This window comes from Rhamphochromis sp. 'chilingali' (genome assembly GCF_963969265.1).
Source record: "Rhamphochromis sp. 'chilingali' genome assembly, chromosome: 16".
In the NCBI taxonomy this organism is placed as follows: domain Eukaryota; kingdom Metazoa; phylum Chordata; class Actinopteri; order Cichliformes; family Cichlidae; genus Rhamphochromis; species Rhamphochromis sp. 'chilingali'.
In genome coordinates, this window is record NC_137943.1 from 24,700,517 (window position 1) to 24,719,247 (window position 18,731).

At 39.8% G+C, this 18,731-nt stretch overlaps 1 protein-coding gene across 1 annotated transcript in view; it reads right to left on the reverse strand.

Annotated features, from left to right (window-relative positions):
* The window catches only part of LOC308412480 (receptor-type tyrosine-protein phosphatase F), a 168,712-nt gene extending 151,931 nt beyond the window's left edge, over positions 1-16,781 (reverse strand). Inside the window, exon 1 of the mRNA XM_080906871.1 lies at positions 16,297-16,781. The gene's annotated coding sequence lies outside the window, so the exon portion shown is untranslated. The remainder of the gene's footprint in view (positions 1-16,296) is intronic.
* Between the last annotated feature and the right edge of the window lie 1,950 nt (positions 16,782-18,731).

The following is an 18,731-nucleotide window of genomic DNA, read 5'->3' on the forward strand; positions in this document are numbered from 1 at the left end:
TGCTCCAGAGGTTCACAGGAGGAAGAACACACAGTCCTTGACCATGATATGCTGCTTAAAATGTAAATGAGTCTCTGAATAATGGGACAAGTCAGCAATGAATATGCAGACGACCACAAATAATTTTTGCTTATCTTATAAATCATTTTAGTTTGTTGGCATTTTGGAGGACTTCACTTTATTGATTCTGAACCAAAACCAGGGACTGGAATACATTTCACTGCGAGCTATGGAAAGTCTCTGGGTCTGTGACCTTGTTGCTACCTATGTTTTCCTTGGGTGATCAGATCACAAACGTGCAGCTACAAATCTGTACAATTTGTAAAACCATTATGTTCGAGTCCCTCCAGACAAATTACGACAAAGTTACAATTTCCTGTGTAGTCAGGACAAGGTCCTGGATCGCTTCCAACCCAACCTTTTTTTCACCCCAGTGGAACATTGTAAGCAGTACATAATACTATCCAGCCCACTACCTGTCAGAAAGGTTCAGTTATTCACAGTTAAACCTCTGCAAATATTACCTCAAGTACAATGACAAAAGCCAGAAACCTGCACTTACTAAGACTAATGGTTACTGGCATTCAATGGTTTATTTGTTCATGGGTTTATTTAAGCAATCCAGAAGGTCAAATGTACCACCATTTCTTTAAGCAGCCAACTGATCAGAAAGAAATTCTTATTTTTCACTAGCTACCTGGCACAAGGCAAAGCTTCATGAAAAAAGCTGGCAACATACTACAGGAGCAAACATTTCAACATTCCCGCTACCTATATACAGCAAACACTATCCAGACACTCGTTAATATTTCATTTGCAAATTAATTATTAAAAGGTAATGATAATCATAGCTCATTAAAACAAAACTATAGAGCCATCAAATACGTCTAAAAGAAACACTGATCTTAATTTACACCCACATGAAGCTGCCCGTGAACTTTGTAGCATTATATAAGAGACCTGACATATCTGATTGGAATAATCCCAACGCCAGAGGGCTGGTGCACGGATAATAAAGTAACAGGCACAAGGACTAACATGGGCTAATACGGTTCATTAAAAATTTCTATCTCCGGCTGTAAAGAACATTATCACTTTGACCAGTGAAAATGGCAGCACTAACATGTGGATTCGTTTTATTTTACATGATGCAAAAAAATAACCTTACCAAGACATTTACCAACAATGCGACACTGTCCAAAATATAAGTCAAAACTATTCTAAAAGTTGTGCGTCATTTCAGAGAACCTAATTATGATAACTTTGACCAAACTGTGGCTACCATATTTGCTGCTTTCTATCAATATTATGCAAAGGTTTTCTCCTGAAAGAGTCATTTAGAACTCCAATTATTTTTTCAATTAAAATAATCTTACTCATTTCCCAACTTTCTACTTTGATGTTTGTTTGTTTGGTTGTGGTACCTCAGCAGATAAAGTATGCCTGAACATTACTTTCAGATTAGATCAAAGTGGCTCAGCTTTGTGCAGGTACAAAAGCATAGATAAGACCTGAAACAAGCAAATGTGAGAAATACCTTTTTTCTGGGTTATGACGCTTCATAATAGTGAATGTCTTGTTATTCAGTACTTGCCTTAGCCTCATTTTTGATCATTTTTAGAACAAAGATTTAAGGCATGGTGTCATGCTAGTAACTACGCTCTGTGAAAAGGCAAGAATAAAATATTGGGGAAAAAAGGTTGTAAAGACTGTTGAAATATTGCATCGGGCTTTCTTAAATCAAACATTTATGATTTTCTCAATCGTTGAGAAGAAAAGATAACAAAAACTTTAACAGCTTTTCTTTATTTTCATTGGGTCAGACTCGCAGCATGTCTCATGCTTTTCACTTCAAACCCCATCTCGTAAGCTTTGTATGGGTGGGCAATGACGCTTGCCTCTATCACTTCAGAGCTTCATACATGAAAAGCAATCACAAACAGCACTATCAATCTACTTTCCCATTTACTTTGAAAATACTCAGTGAAGACATAGCAGAGTGATATCCATGGGAAAAATGCACTTTTCAGCTAAACATTACCTTTGCCTTTCTTTATCCAAAAGCACCACTCTCAGTGATGGGGCACAACAACAGTAAGCTAATCAAAGCGTTAGAAAGTGGTCCGAATACTTATTTGTCTGAAATGATAGCCTGCCTGACAACTATATATTAAAAAAAACAAAAACATATCAGATGTGTAGAAAATGGACTCTACTGGTCTGTGCCGAAAAGGCAAATTAGTGTCTGTTTTCCCAACAGACACACTTTCAGGTTAAAGAAGAAAATCAACACTAAAATAATAACAACTGAGAGAAAAAATGCTTGTATGTAGAGAATTTACTTTAAGAGTATTTCATCAAACAAGTGCTGAACAAACAAACATGACAAAATTTGATGTCAAGCACTCAACTTCCTTCATCCACTGTCATTTATTTTACACTTGAGGCCAGCCACTCATAAGCTTCAGTGCTTTAATGGGGCTCTCAATGGTCTGTTGTAACGCTAACGATCTTCACACAGTCAAGATACACTGAACTCTCTCTTTCTATCTAAGGGTAGTATTTGATCACAGTTTTATTGTTCCGAGTCAGGAGGCTTAGCTCAATGGGCCCAAACGAGCATTCTCAACATTCAGCATCACCAGCTAGCTAGAACTACAGTTGGTAGCTTCTCATGTCTTTAGTTTCCTTTTACATAAAAAATGAACTCGTTTTAATATAATAACGTAGTCTTATCTTATCAGTTGATGATGTTTTCTTAAAAATATATTTCTACTGGAAAATAAGTTAAAAAGTTCCCTAGCTTGGCCTATATTACACGACACGAGCTAGCTCAGAAACCTACACACCAAAGCCAGGGAAGGGGAGAAAAACAAGCTAATCAACATGCAGACACAGGAAGCCAAGTGAGCCAGAGTCAAGCTGCCAAGCCGCCAGATAAAGATCTGTCTGACACGGGGACCTTTTAAATAATCCACTTGTAAGTACACCGTTTACAAACTTTAACAACCTGCTTGGAAAAGCTGGTTTTCTGATGAGGGGCTGGGGGTGCAGGAGAAGATACATAATAGCTTGGACAAACATTATGCGGAGACTTCTAACACAGAGAGACTTTAAATGTCACTCATTAAAATCCAGAGTTACTGCTGCTGATCCTCTACTGAATTCCAGAGGCTCATCTGGGAGACAAGATTTGAGCTCACATTTTGCCTTCCTTTGGATCTTACGTAAGAATGGTGAGACAGAGCTAGGAATCTTCTAAAAAGGGGTTTGCTGCAACGCTACAAGCAGGTGATGTTGGCTAAAACATTCACTGTCAGTTTGCATTTTAGACGTTTCACAAACTAAGTCATATCTAGTTTGTGTAACCTTATTTGTAATATGATTTCCCGATTTCTGGTTCTGCCGGTCCCTACAATTCTATAAGAAAAGGCTAAATGCAATCACAAGAAAGGACATGTTTGATGTCGTTATGACCTTCAATTACAATCCGCCTGTTCATACGCAGTCCTCGTTTACCTGACAATGTGACTAATGCCCCTTTGCGTGTGAAGCATGAGACCATTTCTATATGTTACATCAACCCGTTCTCACTCCCAAAGCGTAACATTTTACGCTAGGTGACAAATCGTCACCATATTACGTTTTCGGCTACCCACCACGTTCCTAAATGACGACCTCGGAAAAAGAGGAAATATGAGAACCGTCTGGACTGAACCTACACATGTTCGCTCTTTTTCTTCAAATCGCTTAGAAACACGCTATTTAACATCATTAAAGTCCTGGTTAAGGTCAGGAATAAGGTTATGGTCAGGGCTAGGGATAAGGTTAGGTTTAGGGCTGGAATACAGGTCTGGAACGTCTACTACCGCGGGAGCGTCATTGCACTGGATTCCAGCCATAACCCGCCGCGTACCATAAGAACGCCGAAGGTCTCCTTTCGCGTTCCTCAGGAACGCCGCGGGACGTGACAAAACGTCCACATGTTACGCCTCGGGAGTGAGAACGCTCTGGTTACATAGGAAACAGCATGGGAATCAGAGAGGGGAGTGCCTGACTTAATAGGGACTAGAGAATCCTGAGCCCTTCCGAGAGGCACGGTGATGTTGTTTGCCACATTAATTGCTTTGTGACAATTGAAGGCTTTAAATAAATGGGCACCATTTCAAGGGACTCAAGCTTTTCCAAACATTTTCAGATTATGCCGTCTTATCTCAAGTACTGTATGCAATATTACCTGGCTGGAACAAATTCAGAGCTGCCAAGAGGATCCAAAGATCAGACATGGAAATACAACTTATTAGGATGGGAAACACTCAAAGAAAATTCTTAAGACTAAGCTGTCCAGAGAAGCTTAACTGCACTGTTTCACACTATTTCTGAAAGAGGAGCTCTATCTTCGATTCAAGATAAAAAGGAATAATTTTTTTCGGAGGCAATTTCTATTTCTTTGACAGTGGTTCCAACTTCAACTCAAGGATAAGGTTCATATCTGTATATACGCTTTGACAAAGAAAGATAAAGGTAGAAAACTGCTTATCCTTGGGCTGACATTAAGAACTACAGACTACTTATTCTGCTCTGATGTCATAAATTTACTTCTGTTTCTTTTCGTCTGCTGAAAACTTCACAACTGCAGATTGAACGCAGTGAACTGGGCGAGGTGTAAGTATACTTGCATTTCTGTGTGCATGTTTAGGCATGCGGTGGTAGTAGGGGCTCATACTTATGCTGGGAATGAGAGCCAAGCCATTTAGCGCATCTTGAGCTATAAATCAGCCTTGGTCAACCTGGCCAAGAGCATTTTCAAACCCATTTGCAGAAGATAATGCCAGCTATTCCTCCCAGCCCCAGGGACAGAAGAGCTAGCCTCATGAATCATTGCCCTTTTAGTGGAGCTGTAACATGGATCTCACCTTGCTGAGTCCATAGGGTCCTCTTGACTCTTCCTGGTAGGCACAAACAAAGGGTGTCAGTAAAGTAAAATGTTTGAGCTATGACTAAAAAAAAAAAATCCAAAAAATTTAGTTATAAATCATAATGACTCAGAGCTGACGAAAACCAGGTTAAAAGAAAGAACAGACCCTCCACCGCAAATTAGTATGCAGGATAGGAATACAATACTACAGAACACCAAAAAAAACAAAAAAACAATTAATGACACTGACATAATATAACTTATAATATAAGCCTAAAAGGGATGTCTAACAAAGGTCTAACAAAGGTCTTGTTCAACAGCACACAGTTTTGTTTTTTTTCTTCCAAAACACTGCTTGTTCTGTCTGTCATCCACATGCAAATGCAGTTTTAGGTCATAGACCTTTGGGAAAACTCCTTCCAGGTCAAATATGTTCAGAAACTCTTGCAGCATTGACATGAAAACAAAACTTTTTTCTAGGCTGCTAATCATCAAGAGACATTCAAAAAAAAAAAAAAAAAAAGAAGGGAAAAAACACAGAACATGTAAATGTGGACTAAGACATATCTATTCCTGTGAAATAGACATATACTGTTTACGTATACGTCACTTTTTCCTGAGGGAAACTTTGCAACTTGCTCTAAGACAAATTTGTTCAAGTTAATTTAATCAAAATCATTTTTGTAATAGTAAAAGAAATGTTTCCAAAAAGATTGTGGATTAGCTTAAACAATTTGACTACACTATTATTTTATAACACTTTTTAAAATTTGCAACTGGCAATATCTCATTAAAGTCAGGTTCAAAGAAATTGCCAAGTTTTAATGCCATCATTAAATCATTAAATGCAAACTAGCTCACTTCTCAGGTGTATCTATGAAGACTAAGAATGCCTTAGCCTTCTTCTTGTAAGGGTTTACTATTTTATTCTTGCAAGAATCCAAAATTTCCAAGAATTAAAACTAAGATTGAAAATAAAGTCACATTTGTTGATCCAGTGCACGTAGTCATCAGTCATCAGGGACTTTGCATCCTTCTAGGGAACAGGTTGGGTATTTTTTAATATTTTTGTAGTTTGTCTTGTATAATAGCGTATATGTTGTGTACGATATTAAATACAGTTCTAAGTTAAAGCAAAAATCTATCTAGCAATAAAAGCTGAAAATTAGCTCCAGCTTTAATACTATGATATGCTGTATTTTGCATTTTATGCTTGTGTATTTGCCACTATAAAAAGAAACATAAAAAAAATGAGTAAATAAATATTTATTTATTTGGAAGATCTACCACACCCATGAATGTGCGGTAATGGAAAATAACCTTTAGACCTTGTTGAAATGGAAAGCAGTCTTTTATCCAATGTCCATAGACATTAAATCTACAATAAATTCCATTTAGTACCAACAGAGCCAAATGAGTTCCCCTCCCTCCACCACCTAAACCACTCTGTAACCTCATGCTGTGATATTCCATTACTTTCTGACTACAGTTAGGAAAATTCGACAGGATTTCAGCTGTGCACTGCAGTGTGTAACCTTGAAATGTACTTATTGTGAGTCTGATGAATGTTGGTTATGTGCACCTACACACAGGGCCATTTATATTATCATAGCCCATATTTATATATAAATGGGATCCAGGAAACAACTTATCATGTTGGTCACTGCAAAGATATTCCATTAAAAGCAAGTTCAAAAGTCTCAGCGCTTCTCCATTCCCTCTTACTTTTACTTCACTGCAGAGAGATGGGAGTGAAACACTAAAACAAATCCCTCAAGGAAAGTATCAGACACTACAGCTTTATCTGTTGGCAATTTTTAAAATGCAATTTAAAAATTTAAAGTTTTTTTTTTTTTTAATAATATCAGAGAAGGTGGACTTACACTAAAGAAAAGCATATGGTTATTTACTATTGTTAAGGTCGATGGGAATGCGTCCCATTTGCTCTGGACTAGGCATTTTGAAGCCTAATGTTCATTACCATTTTGGACACTGCCAAGTTAATATTTTGGAGTTAGTGCAAAGTTACAGACTGATAAAATACTAGAATTTCCTTCATTAAAACTGGAGCACACTCCTAGGACAGTCTGTAGCACACAGCAAAAGTATTACAAATATTGGTCCATCGAAATGCTCCACAAGAACCAACAACACAGACTCCAGTTGAGTGACTTGTAAAGTGATATCTGAAGGGGGGGAAACCAAAAAGGTTTTTCAGACCAAAACATAAAACCCCCCACAAAAACCCCTATGCTATTTAATGATGTAGAGTTGGGCATTTTAACAGAAGAGTCTTTGGTGAGTACTTTACGATTGATGCTTTCAGAGCCAGCTTCAAGTGGCCACTGAAGGAACTTTTTTTTTTTTTTTTTTTTGCATTTCCACATTGGCTTTACAGCAGATTTTGTTGTTTAGTGTAAAACTACCTCCACATGTACATGAATATTTTTGAAAATGCAGCTTTTTCTATGTGTTTGGGCCTTTCATTCACATGTCAATGGCATTTTGGATAAGTGAAACTAAGACTTCTAAGGTTTTGCTTACTCTTTCCCTCTCCGGCTTCAAGACTTCTGATTGGCCAACATTTCTACGCGGTTAGGATTTGGCGCGTTCTTAACAGTGTTTGACTTAATTTTTTGCATTTACATATGGACAGAGATATTTTTTTAAATCTGCGTGTGTGGACCGGATTTTAAAAAAAATAAAATAAAATCTCTGTTTTCAAAACTACCCGTGTACGTGAGGCCTAAATGTACAAAATTTTGCAGGTTCGTCCCCCTGTTGTGATTGTTGTGGCCATCTTGTTATCTTACTCGAATAACATCCTAAAGGAATCAAACTATCATAAAAGTACATAAATTTAAAAAAAGAATAAACATTCACATATGTTTGTGATTGTTATCACCTGTTTAACGCCAGAGACCCTAAAGATGCTATCCTTTATACTCTGAATATATAAATACTTTACACATTTCAGTATTTCACAAGTACAAGTTAGAGACCTGATGGCACATTATTGGCAGCCTCATATTATTAGGTTTTTTGGGGGGTTTGTGCAATGCGCGACTAGCCGTGGGAAAAGTCCTCGTTTAAGCATTGCTCAGCCCTTAATTCATTTACTGAATTATTTCATTACATGGCTTTATTGGAGTCACTTGTCTTCACTTGTGTCATAACACTAGCTTTCCCAACCGTCTCACTCGAAGGAAAGGCCAAAAGTCAAGATGAGATTTAGACAGCACATAATTTAGTCTTTTTGTTGTAGCTTGATTGTTTTTGTATTCTTTGTGATTTATTTGAAGTGGATATTTCTATTTCAAATGAAGTGTTGGGTCTGTTCAGCTTTTATAAACTCTGACAAGCCTTCCTGCAAAACATAGGAGACAAAAATCTTCAGACTCACATTACAAAATCCAGTTTATTTCTCAGTGTGCCATTTTTATTTGCTGCTCTTAGTTATTCACTGCTTCACCGTGAGCTGCAGTGTGACACGATGACATGCTGTCAACACTAATGGTCGTTGATGGCATCAAGGCTCTGTCAGGAGGACACAATAGGTGCTCAGAGCCAAGGCCCTCGGTAGCCCTCCACACACGAAGAGCTGTCATCTCTGTCCCTCACTGCCAAAGAGCCCCACCCCCACTCCCTAAAATCCTATCCATCTGCCATATCAGCGAGGCAGACTGAGTGCAAGGCATGCACTTTTCTTCCATTAACTGTTGTGTTTTAGCATGACCAGTTAGTGCCAACGAGGGCTCATGTGTCACAATTCACTTGCCACAACCATCTCAAGGTCAGTTACTCAGTTTTTGTTTACGTGTGAAAAAAAATGTTTGTCTTGTCTTGACACAATTTCAATATTACCAAGCCTCTAAAAACCAAACCAACTGTGAGACTTCAACTGCTTTTACAGAGGCTGTACGCTAAAAGGAATTTGACGAGTGTCCTCTCTTCATACTGATTTCTTGCTCTTTTTCGGAAGATTTTTGCACCTTAAAGAGCGCCCAGAATCCATGTCCTCGTATAACCATATTCTCACCAAAGCTGGTAATGGACTGGACAGTTATTCCCTTGAGCAAAGGAGCTTTTGGGGGAAAAAAAGAAAGAAAGCTGGAGTGTACTAACATCCATCTAAAGAAAGAACGCATGCGAGATAAAACTTGCAAAGTCATGATTCTTAACATAACTGGAAAATTGCATTATGACTGTCAAATGTTTCCCATTATCACTTAGGCAACTATGCTGCAACATGTCAATGAAGAACAGTAAAGCACTAAATGAAAGATGGGCATGTCTCCTATTTTTCTAAAGATAATTTACCCAGTGTTAGTGTAAGGCAATATTTCTGAAAATCGAGAAGTCAAACCGTGTTTAGGGTGAAAAACTAGCTCGTTGTGAACTGCACTCAGTGATTAATCTATGTATGTGACATTTAAATCAGCTTGATAAGACAGCTGACTGTTTGACCTTCATGTAATGTTCTGCATCAATTCAGGTACCAATCTGTGTGTTTGTGAGACTATGTGAGTCAGTGTGCCCTAATTAGATGAGAAGCTGAAAAGAATAGGTAGTCAATGACAAGCGCAACGAATGACACCAGCCGCTGAACCGCTGCTCTATCCATTTGTCCCCATCCAGCATTTGTCTAAAATGAAAGAGTGCGTCATCTGCAGACTTCTGCTGACTGGGCAGATGAACGGCCAAGGCACCGAGGCCTTAGACGTGCGTTGCATGTTCCTGTCAACAGCCCGATACGTTTACCAGTACACAGGATGGGATAATACCCTCTACAGTGGCAAAGCCCGAGCCTCAGCATCCACAAAACTGATGTCAACGTCTCCTTCAAAAGAAGTAATAACCCACGAGCGGCAAGTGTAGAGCACATGAAGCTATTTGGACTCTAATTCATAAAATTCACATTTGGATTTGATGCATTACAGTGGCATTACAATTTCATATGTTTTCAACACCGCAAAAATAAGGTCTGCCTGAGGACGAGTCTCATGTTTCCATTTTCAATTTACTATGATACCATCTTTATGAAGGCATAAAACTACGGTATTCGAGAGCACAAAGTGTAACAATGGAGTTTAGTCTCTGCAAGAGGTTTCTCAGTGGGATGATACAAAAACAAAAGCCGCCACATACAATGCAACAAAAACATTCTCATGTAGTGCCAAACCACAAGACATCGCTTCAGATGAACAACCATATCACTGCTGTTGAACAGATACTGAGGAAATTGCATGGTCAATAGCCTGATTTATCGCCGCACTGAGTTATGCTACATTGTACAACGTGTTGCTACAACAAGCATGTTATACGCTATAATTTAGCAATCAGAAAAGCAGAAAATATTTTTTTCTTTTGAGAACACAGAGGCAGTGATATTCAGTGTATTTCAGATAGTAATTTCTAAGCCACTTTTCCATGGATATATTATCGTAACTTAACTTATTGTATAAGTACTTACGACATTGTACTGTACATTTTTCCAAGCCATCAGCAGCATCGTCATCAGTAGGCCCCAAACTCATTATTATTGATAATTCTCTACTTAAGAATCACATTCCTCTTAATAAAAGGCAAAAATAAACACAATGCCATCATTAAGAACAAATCACATGATCCTGATCTTTCTCTTTTGCTTAATTGAAAAGAAAATATACAAAAAAGCAGGAATGCTGACATAGGACGTTTAAAAAAAATAAAACAGTTACTAAACTCAAGACACCCCACTTCTGTGTGTTTTGGGGGTTACGGGTTTTAATTAGATGGCCTTTTGAGAATGCAGAGCCATCTGGGACTGTCTGAGATCCCAGGGACAGCAGATGAATAGCAACAGTTTCTACATCTCACTGTAGACTTTGTTATGCATACCAATGGGCAGCTAACTGCACATTGTGTGTATGATGTCCCACAGTTGTCCAGAGTTTCCATTTCTCACATCAGAAAATTTGTTAACAGGGAAAAAAAGAGACGGTGATGTTCTGGGCTCTCGGGATTTTAAATCTTCAAAAGTTCTTCAAAAGTTGCATCAAAAACCCTTTTAAAGACAGTATTTAATTATAGTGCAGCAAATGCCAACCGTTTTCACTGATGTTTGCATCTTTGCTTTAACAAATGTTAAAATATCCAGCTTTTATTAAATATTTTTAAATAATACAAGTGAGATACAGCAACACTAACTCAACTTATAAAGCAACCAATAAAGCCCCACTCCACCAGAGTCACTGGCCTCAGCTGACAGGTTTGTGAAATTACTGCAGCTTTTCTTGAGTTCTTGTCATAAATAGAGGCAATAACAGATCACTGATATCCTCAAGGCTGAGCCATCAAATTCCAGCATTCTTCACTCATTAGTCTTGGAACTTTTCTCTGAAAACTCGCTTTTTCTTGCTCTTCAGTGACACTTTAACTGTGGAATGAGTCGATTTGTGCTTCAAAGTAAAAACTCAATCGACGCTGCTTGGTCCATTTAAGTAATAGCGATGTTTTATGTATACACAAGTGCAAGTCAAGTTACATACATGTCCATAGGTCTCCACAAACAAATTGGACCATGGCTCTAATTCACTCTCAGCAGCTGGAGAGAAAAGCTTTACCACTTAGGGAAAAGGCTGCCTAATCAAAAGCAGATGGACCCCCTATATCTCCGACTGCCTAAATGAAAACAGACAGAACTGATTAACCTAACATATGACCTTTCAATGTCATCTGTATTCACTACTTCACTCAGTAGCACTCACATAGTTTGAAGTAAAAAACAACAAACCGCACAAGGAATGGATAAAAAAAAAAAAGGGGGGGCACATGGTAGAGCAGGCCATTTTTAGCCCCTGTGTCTGTTTCCACTTTTCCAAATGCAGAGGTGCCCTGTAAAACATTGGTGTAAATGGTTTATAATGCCACCAGTGGACTCTGAAATGGTAGACCTGGTTTCAATCAGCAGTCAAATTGCTCCTACATTACCCTTGCAGACAGAGTAGTAAATCATTCTTTGCCTCTATGCTGCTGACGTTAAGGAACAGGCATTGTTAAAAATCCACCATGCGTGCTACTAAGAGCACCCTGTCTCTATGTGGGGATGGGATGCTAAAAAGGACAATAGCTGCTGCTTGCAGCATCCCCATAGATGCAACGGCAAGATATCCTGATCCCCTAGGCGGAAAAATCAGCACACCTCATATGTGCATGTGAATCTGAACCCTTATACCTACAGTTACTGACCTGATTTGCAGCTCTGATTGTAAACTTTAGCTTACAGACAAACAAATTCTATGCCAGAAACACATCACAACCAGTTTGAACCAGTTTGAGTGGTTTAAAAAAAAAAAAAAAAAAAAAAAAGAGTTTTGGTTTTTCTGTGCCAACGCCCTGACAGTGGGCCAGTGAGGCATCTCAGAACAGTTATAATCCCCTATAAACCTGAGAAATGCTGATCCCGCCCACCACAGACCAACGCACTATGGGCAAAACCTCTCATTAGAACTTCAGGGCCCTGAAATTACCAAGATTTTACCCATACTGAAAGCATGAGAAAGCATCGGCGGGGAGAGGGCTGTGCCGAGTGGTTTTTCAGTGTGTGGCCACAGAGGAGCTGGAGCTCCTTAACAGTGCCATTCAGCCCAGCCCCTGCCAGGGAGTACCGGCATATGAGGGAGCTGAGGCAGATGCTCTGGCTACTAGCCCCAAACCAGGCCTGCTAGGAAATACCCTACACAAGAATACACAAATCACCACAAAGGCCAAAGATGTACTGAGGCCAACAAACACAACAAATCAACAACATGAAAAGGAAAGTAAATCCTCAGTGAAAAACCTCATTTTTCACTCAAATATCTTAAAAGCAGGTTAGAGTATCGTTACTTTTACTTTGTGTGTGTGTGTCCTTGCTAAATTAATTGTGACAGCTTTCCACCATTTAAAGGAATACCAAAAACCTGAAACTATCATGTTGATAATGATTGCCTACAGGCCTGCTTTAGATGTATAGAAATGCCATGCTTTGATAAAAAGCCTTTTATTTGATGTGATTTATTTGTAAAATCAAATTTTTTGTTTTTTTCCTGGCTTTGTGTGTGTGTGTGTGTGTAGGAGGGGGTAAATCCAATCACTCCCTTATCTTTTTCAACTTAAATCTTTGCATTTTCCTGTTTTGTGTTGTTTATTTGCTTGTTTTCGATTAATACAAATGCCTGAGTATCCCACCCGAGGAAGTGACATCCTAGGTATTCCAATCTTTAAAAGGAAAGTGGATTTTTCTTCAGACCTGGATGAAACCTCCCTGGGTGGGCACCAAAACTTCCTCTGCAGTATAAACCTAAATTCCCTTGCTAGAAAAGAAAGTGAGTGTCAGCTTAAATCAGCAGCAAGCCAGCCGATTCAGATTACCAGCACATCGATCGGTGCATCGCTACCACTGAATGCAAGATGTCCCCCTCATCACAAAAGCCCATTCTCATCAGCAATGCAAGCTTCAAGTTTCTGGACAACACTGTATATTTCCCAGTGGACAAGGATTATCTTCCAAACTCGATGCGATGTCACAAATCCTGTTCTCAGAATTTGGGTTTAAAATGGCTTTAAAAAGTGTATCTAAAAACACACACTTAGGCAAGCTGTGCAGGTATATTAATGACTGTCCAAGTATTGCAATATTTTGTAAATAAAAATTTTATTCATTTATTTATAGATACTCTTATTTTGAAAGCTCAGTTGCTACTAGCCATTTAGCCCTGGTCCTTCCTGTCTAATGTTTTCCCTCTGACAGATCGCTGTTGTGGTCCTCAATGTCATTCAGCAACCTTCCACCATCTCTGACTGCATCTGCCAACTGTAGCTCTTGTTCTGCTCTGAAGCTAAACGGTCATTCTGAAGTAGAACCTGCAGCAGGTGGGAAACACCTGTTGGTGCTGCTACGCTGAACTTGCTGACGCTGGAGAGCAGGACAGAAGTCATTGTTTCTACCTGCAGTTCCAGACAATTAAGATGAAGTCAGTTCAAATGATGTGAGAACGACTGAAGGAGAACCAGCAAAGTAATGACCTCTTATCCTTTACATACCTCAAACCCAGTCTAATTCTGTGGGAAACACTGCAGAACACATCTTTGTCTACAGTGCAGTTCAAGCTGACCAAAAAGTATCTTAACTAAAGCAGATTTCTTAGCTAAAGTTTTTTGATCTGTTTAATATCTGCTCTGAAAACTGGAGAATAAAACAATGAATTTTAATCAGCAAAGAAATTAGCAAAGTGCTGATTGACCTCAGTAATAAGAACTACTTAATTTCAGTGTGCACAATGACGTCACCGCCTAAGGGCCTAGGATATTTTCCTGCACACACACACACACACACACAAAATCCAAAACAAAACAAGCAAGCAATCGTGGGCCAGAGTATAATCCTGCGGCAATCACAGTCAAATAAGTCACGTCTTTTCTTGGGGGGGGGGGGTGTAAATTAAGCCTAATGGCTTGTGGGAATGTGCCAGCATTCAAACAAACATATACCATGGTCAAAAATACAAACACACTTCACTGAGAGCATTAAAAAGATATAGATTCATTCTGCAATAGCTTTCACAGCTCGCAAAAAAATAGAGTAAACAGGAAAATGAGCCAAGATAAACACAGCAAAAAACTCTAACTCCCCTACAATCCATCCAAAGCAATTTGAAGAAAATCTTAACGCTCCAGCTCTGTCAACACACGCTTAATTGATAACATGTCTGTCCACCAGAATAATTCAGAAACATGGAGCCAAACAGAAGCACCATCAGAATCACCTACTTTGGGAAAGCAATGACATCCAAGTTTGACAAATCCATACGTTTGCTGGTAAAATAATCTATATGCATAAGCCACACACCATCTATAGGACAGCTCACTACAAATGTAGAATAGAAATACACCGGGTCACTTTTTTTTCAGCTGGCAGTTAGAAACCCAAACATGCAGCAGGGCCCAGGATTTGGTTGCAGAGAGCCTCTGATGCAATTCCAAGAAACTAACTCACCCTGTATCATCCTGTTACAGTGTGGCTCATGGTTAGCTCTCCTCATTGTGTCTGTGACAGCTTTAAACGGATTCGTGTATTGATAAAGCACGGCCATGAGCCCACTTCAGCATATAACCAACCCTGCAAAATTGCTTCCAATCCTTTCTTTAAATAAACCCAACAGGGCGAGGGATTGATGCAATGCTGAGGAATCTATATGTATATCCACCCAGTGAAAAACCAATTGACATCTGTTCACGATCTGAACCGGCCTCGAGGTTATCAGATGATGTGGCGCACCTGCAAATTGTAAACGCTGTCATAAAAATTGCTCCACAATTAAAGTCTCTCATGAAGGGCTGGTGATGAAATCTATTCTTTTTCTTGCCAGAGCTGCAAGGAGCAGTTTCTTGACATGAAACCTTCCTCTGCAGCCAGTGCTGCAGCAAGTGTGAGGGATGAGACACACATGACAGGAGCCTCTGCAACTGATGGGCATACAAGGACTCACCGACCTGTCTGGTAATGATAAATAAAGACAGAGCAAAGATTTCATATGCCAGAGGGGGGGTGAGGACTCACCGACGTGCCCGCGCACTCACGCACGCTCGCACGAAGTGAAAAAGCCAGGTCTGGAGACAGCTAGGACCTCCGGGCAAATCGTTCTTTATTGTAATGATCAAAATGGGATCAAAATCACCGCATCGCAATTACACACCCTGCGAAAAAAAGGAATGAAAGAAGAAAGAAAAACAGGGTGACGATGGGCTCGCAGCCCAAAGACCACCACTGCTCCCCCCGTTTATTCTTTCATTAGTAATTGTCGACAGATTTTCAGCATGGTTAAAGATTTCGGTCCTGCGAAGACTCCTGCTCACTGAAAAGTGCATGCAATCTATGAAATGCGCAGGTTTGCGCTTACAAAAAAAGAAAAGGAAAAAATAAGATTAATATTCCACCTCATCTTTTCCCTTTTACCTACATCTGAGTGGGTAGCTTTCTTTATGAAATGAGAGGCAGGATATTTCTTGGACCGTCTCTCAAGCGGACCACATATTAGTCGCTCTCATTCGGCACTGAAATAAAAGTTGCTGTTAGCTATACATTTAGAGTTAGCATGTATAAAACAGCAACAAACTGTGTGCGTGGCTGTCTGAGGTTAGTCGGAGCCCCATTTCCCCCCCCCAAACGGAACGACAGCAGTTCACGTAGTGCACCTTTAATGCCATTTTTTCTAAGTGTTTCCACTTTTAACAAACAAATTCGTGAACGTTTGAACAATAAAAAAAATCCGCAAGTTATGCAACTTAACGGCACCGCTAAAAGCCGCGTCTCAAGTTCAATGGGGGACATTTAGACAGAGATAACGTGCACTTACTGAATCTCCTCTTTGTCACGGCCGTTGGCATTTCTCTCCGTCTCTCTACCACAACGTTTAGTCCCGGTTTGAGTTTGTAGCGAGCACAACAATCCACTTCATGTAATTAACAGCCACAAAACGGGAGTTAGAACCAGTCCAAGGAGTAAAAGAAGCGAAGGAGGGGGGGAAAGATACGAGTCCAGTGCGAGAGGAACACGAGGTCCTATCCCGGTCAGCCGACCGGGGTCGTGGATACTGGATCTATTCGTGGCAGCTCCTGCGTCTCGCCGCTAACGGGTTAACGTCAGCTTTAAGTGCTCAGTGTCGCTGCATGCATGTGAGGGGGAAAAAAAACCCGAGACGATAAGAAATGAGACTTCTTCTCTTTTGTGTGAATTTTCTTCTCTGGCAAGTTAATTAGTAAGCACAAGTCTGCGCACAGTCTCCCCCCACAGAAGGAGCTGTGGAAGGTAGGGAGTTGTTACGTCTCTCCCTTCACAGTCACGCTTCTTTCTGCCCCCGTGGAGAAAACACATACAGGTCGGTCAGCAGGATTTTCGGATTCACTCGGCTGCACTCGCTTCTGTGTCCATTCATCTCTGTTCCTGAAGTCCTGTAGCCTCTGAAGGCACGCACTAGACACAGGGGGCTCTCAAAACAGTCATTTTGAGTTCTCTATTTACACTATACGCAACTGCTATGGAAGACAAGGCATTTTTCTGCAACGAATACGCGAATTTGGAAGTTAATTATGGTTCAGAAGGCAAACACAGAGTTCTTACATTAAACTGTCTACTAACTGCTGCAACGAGCAAAGTCGTGAATTACCACCGAGAATAGAAAATTTACTATTAAGTACTGCCCTACTCTTCAGCTAATAAAATGCATCTGCATCCTCAAACCTCATCCTTGATCTCACCTTGTGAAGGCTTTGTACAAAGGTACAATATATATATGAATATAATTTATAAGTGCTAAGCAACTTTGTAGCTCTTTCACCACTAGCTGAAATTGTTTGTTTTTTTTAAAAGGCAACCTTGGGAGATGGTGGCAAGAACAATTCCCCACTGTGCAGTGACACCCAAGCATGTTAACAAGTTTTTTTTGACAACAAATACTGCACTGATTTTAAAGCAATCCACAATTATTTTTAAGAAAGATTTGCAGACTGACTTTGTGGTCTGCAATCCTTGTATATTACGCTATAATTTTTTATTTCTGATGGTGATCACTTTAAATCTGGACTTGGAATCCAGTTTAATTGTAACCCACTGGCAATCAAGGACAGTTTTTGGGACCAACAGAATTCACGGGGACAGAGAATGGGCTCTGCTTACAGTGCAGCCTGGCTGTTAGTGCATGAGCACTCAAGCGACACAGCTGAACGTGCAGGTCATGGATACTGTGACCCCCAGTAATGAGGACCTAAATATCTTCAGGGTTCTGACAACCCATCTACTCCGCCTTCTAACCTTACCATGATCAATCGTTTGCTTGGCAGAACCCCTGCTGTACTGCAGCTCCAACCTATCTGCCACACCTTCCTAATAACTGGTGCAAATGACGTTTACACAAGGTTTTACCCTGCCATAAATGTCTCTTGCAATTGGGCAATCAAGCAGGTCCTGAGTTCACCACACACACAGAGGCTCACGAATATATTCACCTCTACTTCAACAAAATGACTTGCTACCTGACCTCTGAGTGATTGAAAGGGAATTCTGTTCCTTTTGGCTGACAAATGATAATCACGGTCTAATGCATTGTTCCAGGAATAGAATCTTGTTGCACAAATAAGAGGCCGAGCCAGCTTTATTACACTTTAAAGGAGGCCATTGTTTTGACACAACAACCTTCAGTATGTAGGTGCCACAGAGAGAAAGTGGTGCATGTGTCCAATAACGCCATTACATATCTCTGGTGGCCAAAACCAGGCCTGTTTTTCAGTTTTAGACATCTCTCGTGGACAGTGTTAGAGACCTATAAACAATCTTTGTTTGTCAAGGTCAAAGAACATGTCTAGTGGTGTGTGTGTGTGTGTGTGTGTGTGTGTGTGTGTGTGTGTGTGTGTGTGTGTGTGTGTGTGTGTGTGTGTGTGTGTGTGTGTGTGTGTGTGTTTGTTTTTTCAGCAGTACTGCTAAAGAGTTCTAAAAGGGCAACTATACTTTGTCCTTCCAAACATTTGCTTAGCAGTACAGTTTTGTACTGTGATGCTCTTACCAGTAGAATATCTTCCATTTTTTGCACATTAATGTTATAATTATTAAGGGCTAATATACATCACAGAACCTTAAAACCATTTTTTTCAGTCAATTGAACAATTACTTTCATCATAGTACTGGAACGAACTCTCCCGTCTAAACTTCTTTCTCTTCATAATTATTGCTGTGATTTGAAGTTGATTGGTAGCTAAATTAGTGCAAATCAAAAAGTGTCTGAGGTACCATATCAGC